Consider the following 11,308-nt stretch of genomic DNA (forward strand, 5'->3'; position numbering starts at 1 on the left):
AATGTTTGCTCATAACTCAAATCCGTATCTCTTATGCATGACGAACCAGAGTGAACAGAAGCCACTACTGTTTTTCAGTGAATGTATTTTACATTCACTGAAAAACAGTAACAAGTTCTGCCCGCTTTAGTTCGTGATGCATAAGAGATACAGATTTGAGTTATGAACAAAAGTTGTAGTTAATAACAAAACCTACAAAAGTTTTATAGGGGAAATGACGGCTTCGGCATGACAGACTATTTTCGGCAACCCAAATTGAAACACTATTTTCACTGGATTTTCTTACGAAAACACTTCGCTGAATGCATGCAAACGATTCTTTATGCTTTCAGCTTCAATTTGACTATATTTTCACCATTGAGAAAAAGCAATCTAGCAAGGTTTTCTTGAAATGCAACACACGCACTACAAATTGTAGCTGATTTCGAGTTTCCGATAATAGAACAGCAGATTTACATGCAGTTCAAATGGAACGGTTGCCGAAGAAAAACTGGTTGCCGACAATACTCGCTCTCACTAGAGAAGATTGGAGCTTTGTAAAAGCGTTTCAAAACAGTTTTTGACAATTCTTTCGACTGAAATTGTTAGAGCAGCTGGCAGCAAAAGATTGTAAACAAACCAATACTGCATATGTGTGCGTTCCTTAGAGAAAAAAGGCTGTAGAAAGAAGGTCACTGCTTAGGTTGCCGAGAATACGTAAATTCCCCTACATCATTTTGAGGAATGCTGTTGATGAAAAAAGTTAGAGCCAAATAATGTAAATGAATGTATAAAATGAATGCAAATGATTTTCCATGCCTGGCTACGGGTGATTTTAACCAGATGTAATGGAAAGTTGAAGTTACAAAGCTTGTATACAAGCCCATTGTGCCAGACATTATCAAACGCTTTCTCAACGTCTAACAAGGCCATGACTGTGGACTTGGATACAGCTTTGTTACTTCGGATGTTATTCATCACCCGCACTAGCTGGTGATTGGTGGAGTGCCCCTTTCTGAACCCAAACTGTTCCGGAAGGAGAATGTTATTTTCCTCGACAAACTTGAGCAAACGATTGAGAATGAGTTTCTCGAACAATTTGCTCAGCGCTGAAAGGAGGCTGATTGGTATGTAGCTTGAAGCTAGCGTTGGGTCCTTCCCGGGTTTGCGGATAGGTATGATTTTCGCTGTCTTCCAGATACTTGGAAAGTAGTACAGTTCCAAGCATCTGTTGAAGACAGCAGCCAGCAGAGAGTGAACCTTCATGCTGAGATTTTTCAACACTAGGTTGAATATTCCGTCAAACCCGGAAGCCTTCATGTTTTTGTTGCATTTTAGCGCTGAGCAAATCCAGGGCTGTTACAACAGGCGCGGATTTCGCGAATTTCGCGGATCTCGCGATTTTCGCGGATTTGTCGCGGATTTGAACTTTCAGTCGCGAAAATCGCGGAAACATTAAATGATGTCGCGAAAATCGCGAAGAGACTGATGTGCTGTCACAAAAAATGTGGAATTCATTTGCTGTCATCATGTTTGTTCATTAGGCTCTCAATTTTTAACCGTTTCGAACCAAACACGCTGCAAATAATCGAGAAATGATCTCAATTCCATAAGTCACACCGGATTTACACGGAAATGTCCTGAGGTCTGTCCAATGTGAGACATTTTTCTTTTTTTACAATATGAACATAGTTTTTTTCGTTGTCAAATCATAAACGAATCGTATATATGGGAGTAATTTTTGCATGTATACCGGATATTCTAGGTTCTCCAAATTGTCCTGGAGTTCAGGTGATTTGTTCTACTATATCAACCAAGACTCCAATAGTTTCTGTAGTATCAAAATATGTCCAAACAGATTCAAAATGTCTATGTGGATTGTACCCGACCTATTGCTACGTATACATAATGATCTGAAATCATTCTGGAGATCAGATTATTTTTCTATTAGATCACCTAAGACTAATTCAATATCTGTAGTATCGAAATATGCCCAAACAAATTTGCAGTGTCTATGTCAATCATGCCAATCTATTTCCGTGTATGCCAAATGTTCTAGGATTTCCAAGTCGATATTTCGATAACACAGATATTATCCTAGTCTTTGTTTATTTAGTAAATCCAATTATCTGAACTGCTGGACGAATTGGAGAACCTAGATCATCTGGTATACGTGGAAATAATTTAACATTATCTGTATAGACACCATGAAGCTGTTTGGACATATTTCGATACTATTTACAGACTTTATCCCTCAGTGTTCACTCGGCTGTCGACAAAAGCAGGCCACTCTCGATGTGTGCTACGCGATCGTCTGTTTACTCGGCAGCAACCATTGTGTGGTCCTCCTCATTGTTCTTCATCAGCAGTTCTTTCGGTCGATGCGTCGTCGACTTTGGGAAGCAACCGTTTCGTGATGATTGTGTGAGTGCTGACCACGTTTTGCGTCCATTGCTGCAATGGACGCGCTCTGACCCTCGTTGGCGTACAACAATTTGCCATACAATGAAACTACTGGAAGCGGCTCCAGTTCTGATGGAGGAGGCTTTTTGGATAGCGGAAGATAAAGTGTTTATTGTGTTGTACCTTTTGACTATAGTTTTAAGATGTATTGTATAGTGACCAAGAATCCTCGGCTCTGTAAAGTTAATTCGGTTGAGCCTTATCAAATAAATTAATAAAAAAAAAAAAAGGTTAATCTTGTAGAATAAATCATCTGAACTCCAGAACAATTTGGAGAACTTAAAACATCTGCTATACATGACAATAGTTCATGCATGATCCACATAAACACTGTGCATCTGTCTGGAAATCTTTCGATACTAGAGACATTGTCCTAATCTCGGTTGATCTAGTAGATAAAACAAACGGAGAACAAACTAAAGCAGACGCAATTATTTTTCCTGTCAAAATAACAATATTGTTCAATTGTTTTAGAGATAACCCGAAACTATAGTTGATTTGACTATATATAGAGGGCAACAACTATAGTCCATAGTTGGCTCCTCGGTTGGCTCAACTATATTTTTCAATAGATGAACAAACGTCAAACTTCAAAATACAACTATGCTTTAGTTGATTCAAGAAAACTATTGTTAGGGAAGCAAAATTTTACAATGTTTATTAAACGAACTGCTCTTCATTATCGACATATTAAGGAAGTTTGTTTTGCTTCTTTATCGATCTCAAAAACACAACTGCAAAATCATAAAAAAGGTGAACAAGAACATTCAACTAAATTTGAACCGTGTTCATCTGCGTGAGAGCCAGCTATCTTATCGCCTGCTCTACGCATCACAAGTTAAAAGTATGTGGATTTATGATAATCACTTGAAACCAAATTATATAACTAAATTACATTTGACGGTTGTTATAATTGATCAAAGTTATAGTTGAATTGAGTATAAGATGAACGGTTGAATCTATAAGGTAGATATGATTGAGTTGACGGTCAAATTAATGTTGGAATAACTATAGGTTTCTTTCAAACAACAATATTTTTCCATGTGAAAGTAACTATTAGGATTCTTAACTTAACGAATTTGTTCTCCGTGCTGGACGATTTGGAAAACCTATAATTTCGTGACCAACAAGTGTGACTTATGAAACTCTGGTAATTTCTCGATTATGTGCAGGGTGTTTGGTTTGAATCGGTAAAAAGTGAGAAAACTAAAGCAGATTTAACTGCAATATTTAGGACAGAAAAATACGTCAGAGACGCAAAGGTAAATTTTCAAAAAAATTTGCATTTCAAATGAAAATGAATTATTTATTTTTTAAATCTTGGCCAGTATTATTCAATAGAATCTCATAATGTAAGGGTATTTTATTATGTTCATTAATTACTATGAATTTATACTATACATAAATAACTGAAGATGATACAATGTTAATTTATTTTTATTTTAAAGGTTACAAACGATACTCCTTTAGCTCAGTCGGTAAAGGCGCAGCTACAAAGCAAGTCCATGCTGGAGGCGACTGATTCCCGTCCGGTCTATTAATTTTTCGAGTTGGAAAATTTCTCTACTTTCTAGGGCATAGGATGGTACAGGCATAGGAAGCTCTCAATTAAAATGTGAAAGTACTTCAAAGTTGAGAGCAGGCAAAAATCTAATATGCTATAAGCAATAAGCTTGAAATGCCGTGTAGTAGTATGCAAATGCTATTTTTAGTCAATGAAAACAGTTTTTTTTGTCGCGGATTAGTATTTGAAGTCGCGGATTTCTTTTGAGAAATCGCGGATTTCGCGGATCATATTTAGAAAATCTTGTAACAGCCCTGCAAATCTGTTCCACTGTGATTCTATCCTCCGGAGGGATGGCACAAGGGGAGGAATCAAGGTTGAGTACGCATTGCTCAACCTGAACTTCAAGCGGACTTTGGATGTTGGAGGTGGCAATATGCTCACCAATCGCATTTGCTTTCTCACACCAAGGGCCTCGATGATAGAGGCGCGGATATGGGACAGAGTGTGGTATTTTATTCCTTTCTTGACGACGACCGCAACACCACCACCCCTGGAGCTGGTGCGATCAAGCCGAATAATGTCGTGGTCAGGCAACCAGAAGCTGTCGCCGGACTTTAGATGGGTCTCTGTTAGAAGACCCACGTCGATGCTATGCTTGCGGAGGAAGCCGGCAAGCTCAATCTGTTTAGCTCTTACAGAGCAAGCGTTCCAGGTAGCGATGGTGACGATATTGGATGATGAACTTACCGAGCACTTGGATCTGTTCGGGCTTATTGCGGCACTTACGAAGAGCACCGGACATGTTGACGAAAATTTCCATCAGTTCATCCGCTGAGAACAGATCGGGGTTGTTGTTTTGCGCTGTTGGTTGTCTCTAGAATCCAGGGGGGGATGGAGAGCTTTGGCCAGCAGAATCACCGAAAGTTGCTTGAGCGGGATGCACCCGCGAATTCGCTTGCTTTTGCTGAGGAACACGAAGAGGCGGGAAATCCTCCGTCCGAAATGCCGGGACTTTGTCCTTTTTGCGTCCTGGTTGGTTGTTAGTTGCCACCTGTTTTCGGATGCGTTTGAAGTCCTCGCGTTTGGAGCACTGTCTGTCGGAATCTTGATGTGCACCACCACAGTTGGCGCATTTAAACGCCACGGCTCTATCCGCAGGGCAGTTGGAAGTGGCGTGTTCTTGAGCGCAGTTGCTGCAGCGTGGCTTGATGTTGCAGTTGCGGGTACCGTGTCCAAAATTGAGGCACCGCTGGCACTGCGTTACGTCACGATGGCCGCCACGGTATGGCTACCATCGTACGATGATGGAGTAGATCGATCGGATGGCTTGCAGCGCATTGAGCGTCACCGTCCCTTTCTGGAAGTGCACCAGGAAAAGACAATCCGGGTACGTCTTCACGTTTTCGTCTCTCCTCGTCATCCGATAGACAGCGATTGGGGCCAGCTTGTACCGGTCCTTGAGTACTTCTTCGATCGCCTTGGGATCAACATCCGGTAGACCCCTGATGACTACCTTGAAGGGATTTTCACCGGGGATGTCGTGCGTGAAGTATTCCGCATTGGAATCCTTCAGGAATTTGACGGCGATTTCATATTCCGCTTTCGTCCGGAGCATCACCTTAGTGCCGATCCTGCTGATCTTGTACTCAGCTGCGATGCCCAGCGATGCGAAATCGCCAATGAGCGTCTTGAGTGGCACTACCTTCACCACCAGTGGAGGAAGCTTGACTTTCGCCACACTCGGGCCGGCAGAATTCTCGGTTTCGACGGCGTCGCCGAAATCACCGATGTCGCTGGCGTTCGTCGCGGTAAGATCATCACGTCCACTCGTACCATCGGACTGTCCTTGGTTCTTCTTCCTCTTTTTTGTCCGCTTCACCGGGACTGGGTTGGTATTCCCAACATCGGTGGGAAGAGTAGCGTACCTATTTGAGGTAGGTACCGAGCTACCCTCACCGCTGTTCTTCTTCTCCGCTTGATCACGAAGTCTGCTCCGGGAGAGCTGTCTTCCCATCAAGCGATGCGACCGACACTACTGACGACGCGACGTGCAGTATATCTGCGAACGTTTGTAACAAACTATAGGTTTATCGAACAACTCGACAGAGCGAGCAAAGACCGAACTGTACTGCTTGACGTTCAAGCAGAGAATGATGGCCAGGCAAGTATACTGATTATGTAACTTATAGTACATAAATTATGTCTTCTAAGGACTTCGGGGTGTTTTTAAAAAGAACTACTGCTCACGTCTACGACTAAAACTGGAATGATTTTTATTGCGTCAATTTGAATTTACTTTGAATTACAAAAGAGCTTCAATTCCTGCAAAAATGCTTACATCTAATTATTATCTATGTACTGTCTACTCCTGCTACCATGCGGTGTCTTGTTGCATCGATGTTGCTGTTGCCATGTGGTGATCGTCGTCGTCACTGTAGCTGCTGCTGAGTTGGCGTTCTTGGTGATATGCTGGTGCATGCTTTCGTGGTCATCGGGGTGCCGATGGGCTGAAGCATGTTACTGATGATGTTGCTATTGTTGTTGTTGTTGTTGTTGTCGACGTCCCCATTCGTACTACGCTGAGACGTTGAGTTTGCCTGGAGATGATGGCCGCGCAATTGAATTCAATGCTAAGGCCACTTGCTGTTGGTTTCGTTGAATTGAGTCCAACCGATGGGTGATGTCTTCTGATGTTGGGATGGTTGCTGATGGGTGGTCCATAACTCATATACTGTCAAACTTGTTTCCCAAACCTCACAGTCGAATGTGAACACTACATGCGGTACTGAACAAGGTACGCTAGACCATATCGAGCAGACGAGTGATCCAGTCACTTACAATGAGTCACTGAATGGACCTGACCGAGAGCTGTGGATGGCAACAATGCGTGAAGAGATTCCTGCGCTGGACAATAACGAGACGTGGATGCTGGAAGATCTACCAAACGGAGGCAAAGCCATCAAGAGCAAATGGATCTTCAAGGCCAAACGGGAACCTGACGGCAAGATTGAGCGGCACAAAGCCCGCTTGATGGTCAAAGGATGCTCGCAGCGACCGGGTCGACCAAATGGATGCGGTGACAGCGTTCCTTCAAGGCAAGCTCAACGATGAAGTGATTCATATGCATCAACCAGAGGGCTTCATCAAGGTTCTAGCTAAGGTATGCAGGCTTTAAAGAGCACTCTACGGATTGAAGCAGTCCAGCAGAGTCTGGAGCAGTTAAAGGTGGGCCTCTGTTTGTATTTCAAGATCAACGGAGATGTTGTCGAAATTGAAGAAACGTTTGAAGAAGTTCCAAATGAAGGATCTGGATCAAGCGAAGTACTGCTTAGGACGCTGGATCAGCAGCGATCGAGAACGTGATAAACTATCGTTGGACCAGCAGAATTACATCGAGGACGTATTGGACTAGTTTCATATGGTGAACTGTCATTCCGTTTCAACACCGTTTGAGGCAAGCGAGAGGTTAGATAAATCAATGTCCCCACAAACTGTGCAGGATGTCGAACTGATGAAGAATGTGCCTTATTAGGAACCTGTCGGGTGCCTACAGTACATTGCGCAAGCTACGCGTCCCGATATATGCCATGCAGTCAACGTTGTCCGTTAGTTTAGCAGTAACCCGGGCCGAAAGCATTGGGAAGCACACCGTTCGAAAAATTCATGTAAATTTCTGCGAGATATAGCGCACATAAGATTAACGCTAGATTTGGCATAAATTAACGCGATATTTCGTGTAAATTTAAGCGCAATATCCCATAAATAAGCAATATTGTATGCAAGATTGTAAGCGATTTCGCTGTTTATGCCAAGTAAAGCTCAACATTAAACGAAGGGAGATTTTACGCGACAGTTAAAATTCAGAATTTTTGTCTGTGCAGTGAAGAGAATTTTCCGATATATGAAGGGCACAATGAACATTTGGCTTCAATACAACAAAGATGGCAACGAAGACATTATTGGCTACATTGATGCAGTTTGGGGAGGAGCAATAAATCAAGTGAAGTGGCAAATGAATTTGATTTGTATGTCATGTCCACAAAATAGCCAACGGTCGTGTACGTGCGTGAAAGTAAATATCACGTGTGGTGAACTATCGTGCTCTCTGACTGATTCACATCTTCAACTGGGAAGGTGGAACATCAGTAGTATTTTAGGGTGCGAAAACTCTCCTCTGAGTCCCGACAAATACAGAGCCCACGGCTCGAACATTGCATTGGTGGCTGGTCCCATTCGTCCCGTCGTCCCATTCCATTTTCGTCCCGTATTGTCCACAGTTGTTGCATGAAAATCATTGCTGTAGTCACTGCTGCGCCGAGAAGTCGAACAGCATAGCTATCACCGACAGTATTTGGCGATTGGTGAATTGTAATTTTTCTGGTAGTACTGGAATGTTGAAATGGAACTTGAACTGATCCGCGACAGGCGTCCACGTTAAACCAAGAGTTTTCACCGACGAATCAGGATCCAGATCAATACTTCCGCCCTCCCGAATGACCAGATTATCCTCAGGAATACCTTCCAAAACCTTTGGACAATTGGACGCCCATTTCCTCAGTTGGAATCCGCTTCTAGACATCATCTCGTCCAGCTGTTTGCGTAGAATACAAGCCTCTTCCAGAGTATCCGGTCCTTGAATTTAAAAAATCGGATCGAAATGACGCCTTAGACAAAGTTGTGCTACATTTTTCATGAGATTATGTTTTATAAAAAATCAAGCATTAAAATTTTGAAATTCCTAAAAAGTACAAGTTTGTCTCAGACGTCATTTCAGTCAGACGTCAATTTTTTGAAAAATTTCATCGAAGCCATTTTGAAAATTTTACATGATCCAAATGGCCCAATTTCATAAAATCATTGTCCATAACAAACCAATATTCAAAGTATCATACAAAAAGAAGCAAGTCGCGTTTTCTGATTCGTCATTTGGCGTAGAACTGCTCTATTGTAGCCCAATTTTGATCATCACAATTTCCATCTCAGAAAAAGTTTGCAAGAAATTTTAAATCATATGACCAAGACGTCTGAATTTACGCGACCCATTTAAAGGTTGCTCCTAACTCATATATTGAGAATCGTTGTGCTGGAGTATAATTTGAAATACCGTACAGCGTAATGCATCGCTGAGAGCTATGGCAACGTGAACCAACACGTATGAAGGTCATGGGAATCTCTTTTTTCTTTTAATATGGTTCGCCTATTTCGGCTCCAAAATGAGGTAGCAGGTTTTCGACCGTGGCTAACCAATAATACCTAAGAAACACCAATTTCATTAAATTAATTGAATTGATTCTCGGTAGTAAGGGTATGGATACTCCCGCATTGCAATACTCTTGATATCTTCACGTTGTACCTATGCAAAACGAGCCAACTTTATCTGATCGACTACTAACTGAGAATGGTGACAACCGCGGGGCGGGGTGGGGCGGTGAGGTCGACGAAAATCGCATCGTTTTATGACTTTTACTCCGCGACGCGAAAAACAAGACGGCGGACGGAACGCCTAGGCTAGGCCACGGTGAAGTTGGGAGGACAGAGCCAGAGCCGCAGTTGCACACCAATCCGAAAGATGAGATGAAGAAAGAAGACATGATCGTAAAAAAAGAAACGGTCGCCTCTCGAACATTGCCTCGCCGGGGTTGTACGACAACCCACCTTGGTTGTAGTATTTCGTTTGCTATGCAAACTTTACATTCTAGGATCGTTTTTGTTGCTATTTGCCATTGCTGGTAGTACCTGGCAAACTGTGTTGACTTCTGCGAAAAAATGCTACTGGTTGCTGCCGTCGTCGGATTATCTTGTTTTGTGGAGCAACCACAAAACCTCCGGGTAAAGTTCAACAGGTTAACGAATGTCACTGGGTCAGCTGCCAGATGATTCGGCAGATCTTGCCATCTTTTAATGAATTGTTTGTAATTGCAGTTTCCTTATCCAAAGTTTTACATATGAATTAACTAATGGTCACAACAAAAGTACGCAACCATCACTTTCGAAACGCCTTGTCCGGCTTGAAGGCTCATGTAGCACGGAATATTTATGTGACAATTGCTTTTCGTTCCAGATGACGAAATGGTGAAGATTTACGACCTCGCAGTTTTTTATCACTTTACGAGCTTGAAAGTTAGAGGTGAGTCTTTCAAGCAGTCTATTGGAAGGTGAACTACTAATGCAAAAATGATCACCAATTTCCAAACGACGACGCTGCTTTTTCGGAACAATGCGATCATTCTCCCATTATAGCGAAACAACAGGCTTTACAAGTCAAGTTAATCAACAGAATGTGCACTCAGCTTCTTCAAACGGGATGGGAAGATAAATTAATTGCATTTCTGCCAGGTTGACTTGCGCAGCACTCGCTCGGCGGCCATTTGAATATGACTAATTGGTTTCAGCGATTATTAGGTGGTGAGTGTGCCTCATCTCGTGCTCACATGCCTGCCCAAGTGGCATTCGTCGTCAAAAGGTTGAGATCTCAAGTGGGAATTCGAGCCGTGTTCCGCTAGTCCCGTTTTTGGGCCACGTGGTCGTTAAAAGGAGGAGGTCTATTATTGTCGTTGTTTGTTTTTATATGCTAATTGATTGTTACGGCGAGGGATTTTCATGGCGGATTTGACATGGTGATGAACCGGTTGTAATTCATTTTTACGACACGGATAGCTGTTTAATGGGGTTTTATAATTGCAGATAATCGAGCGACAATTTGTTACTTATTAAAACTGAATGGAAATATCGGTTTTTATTTTAACTTTTAAATTTAAAGAGCGTTGAATAAATTTTCATTAAATCCTGGCTCATGGAATTTTATTATAATTTCTAAGGACATTCCCCGGGAGTTCTGGGACATCTATGAGAAAAAAAAAAACATCAACTGCAATCTGCTTGCATGGTACTTCTTTCCTTTATTTAACGTCGGTCTCTGTTCCGCAATCTAGTGCCAATCACCGACGGACATCGATTGCCATCCATTGACGGCAATCGAATGTGCAGGAAGGCAGCTTCCACACCTACGTAGGATATCGCACCCTTTCAACACACATGGGCCGGGACCAACGGCTTTACTTCCCTTCCGAAGGAAGACGTGACCAGGGATTTTTTTGCCTCAGAGAAATCCCACAGACCTCGGCTGGGATTGAACCCAAACCCATCGGGGTGTTAGAAAGCAGTCACGCTTACCACTACACCACCGGTGCCGGCTGCTTTCATGGTAGTTCTGAGGAATTTAAGACTTCATGTGAAGCCAAAGCCTAAGATCATTTCGCGGACAAGAGCTCGTTCTGCTCAGACGTATACTAGAGTTGATCGTGAAGTATAGAGTGTTTTAAAACAATAGTCCTCTGTGGCTATTGTTTTCACTTTTGA

Source organism: Ochlerotatus camptorhynchus, unplaced genomic scaffold, assembly GCF_037179485.1.
Source record: "Ochlerotatus camptorhynchus isolate MF236.1 unplaced genomic scaffold, CSIRO-AGI_Acam_v1.1 ptg000391l, whole genome shotgun sequence".
In the NCBI taxonomy this organism is placed as follows: domain Eukaryota; kingdom Metazoa; phylum Arthropoda; class Insecta; order Diptera; family Culicidae; genus Ochlerotatus; species Ochlerotatus camptorhynchus.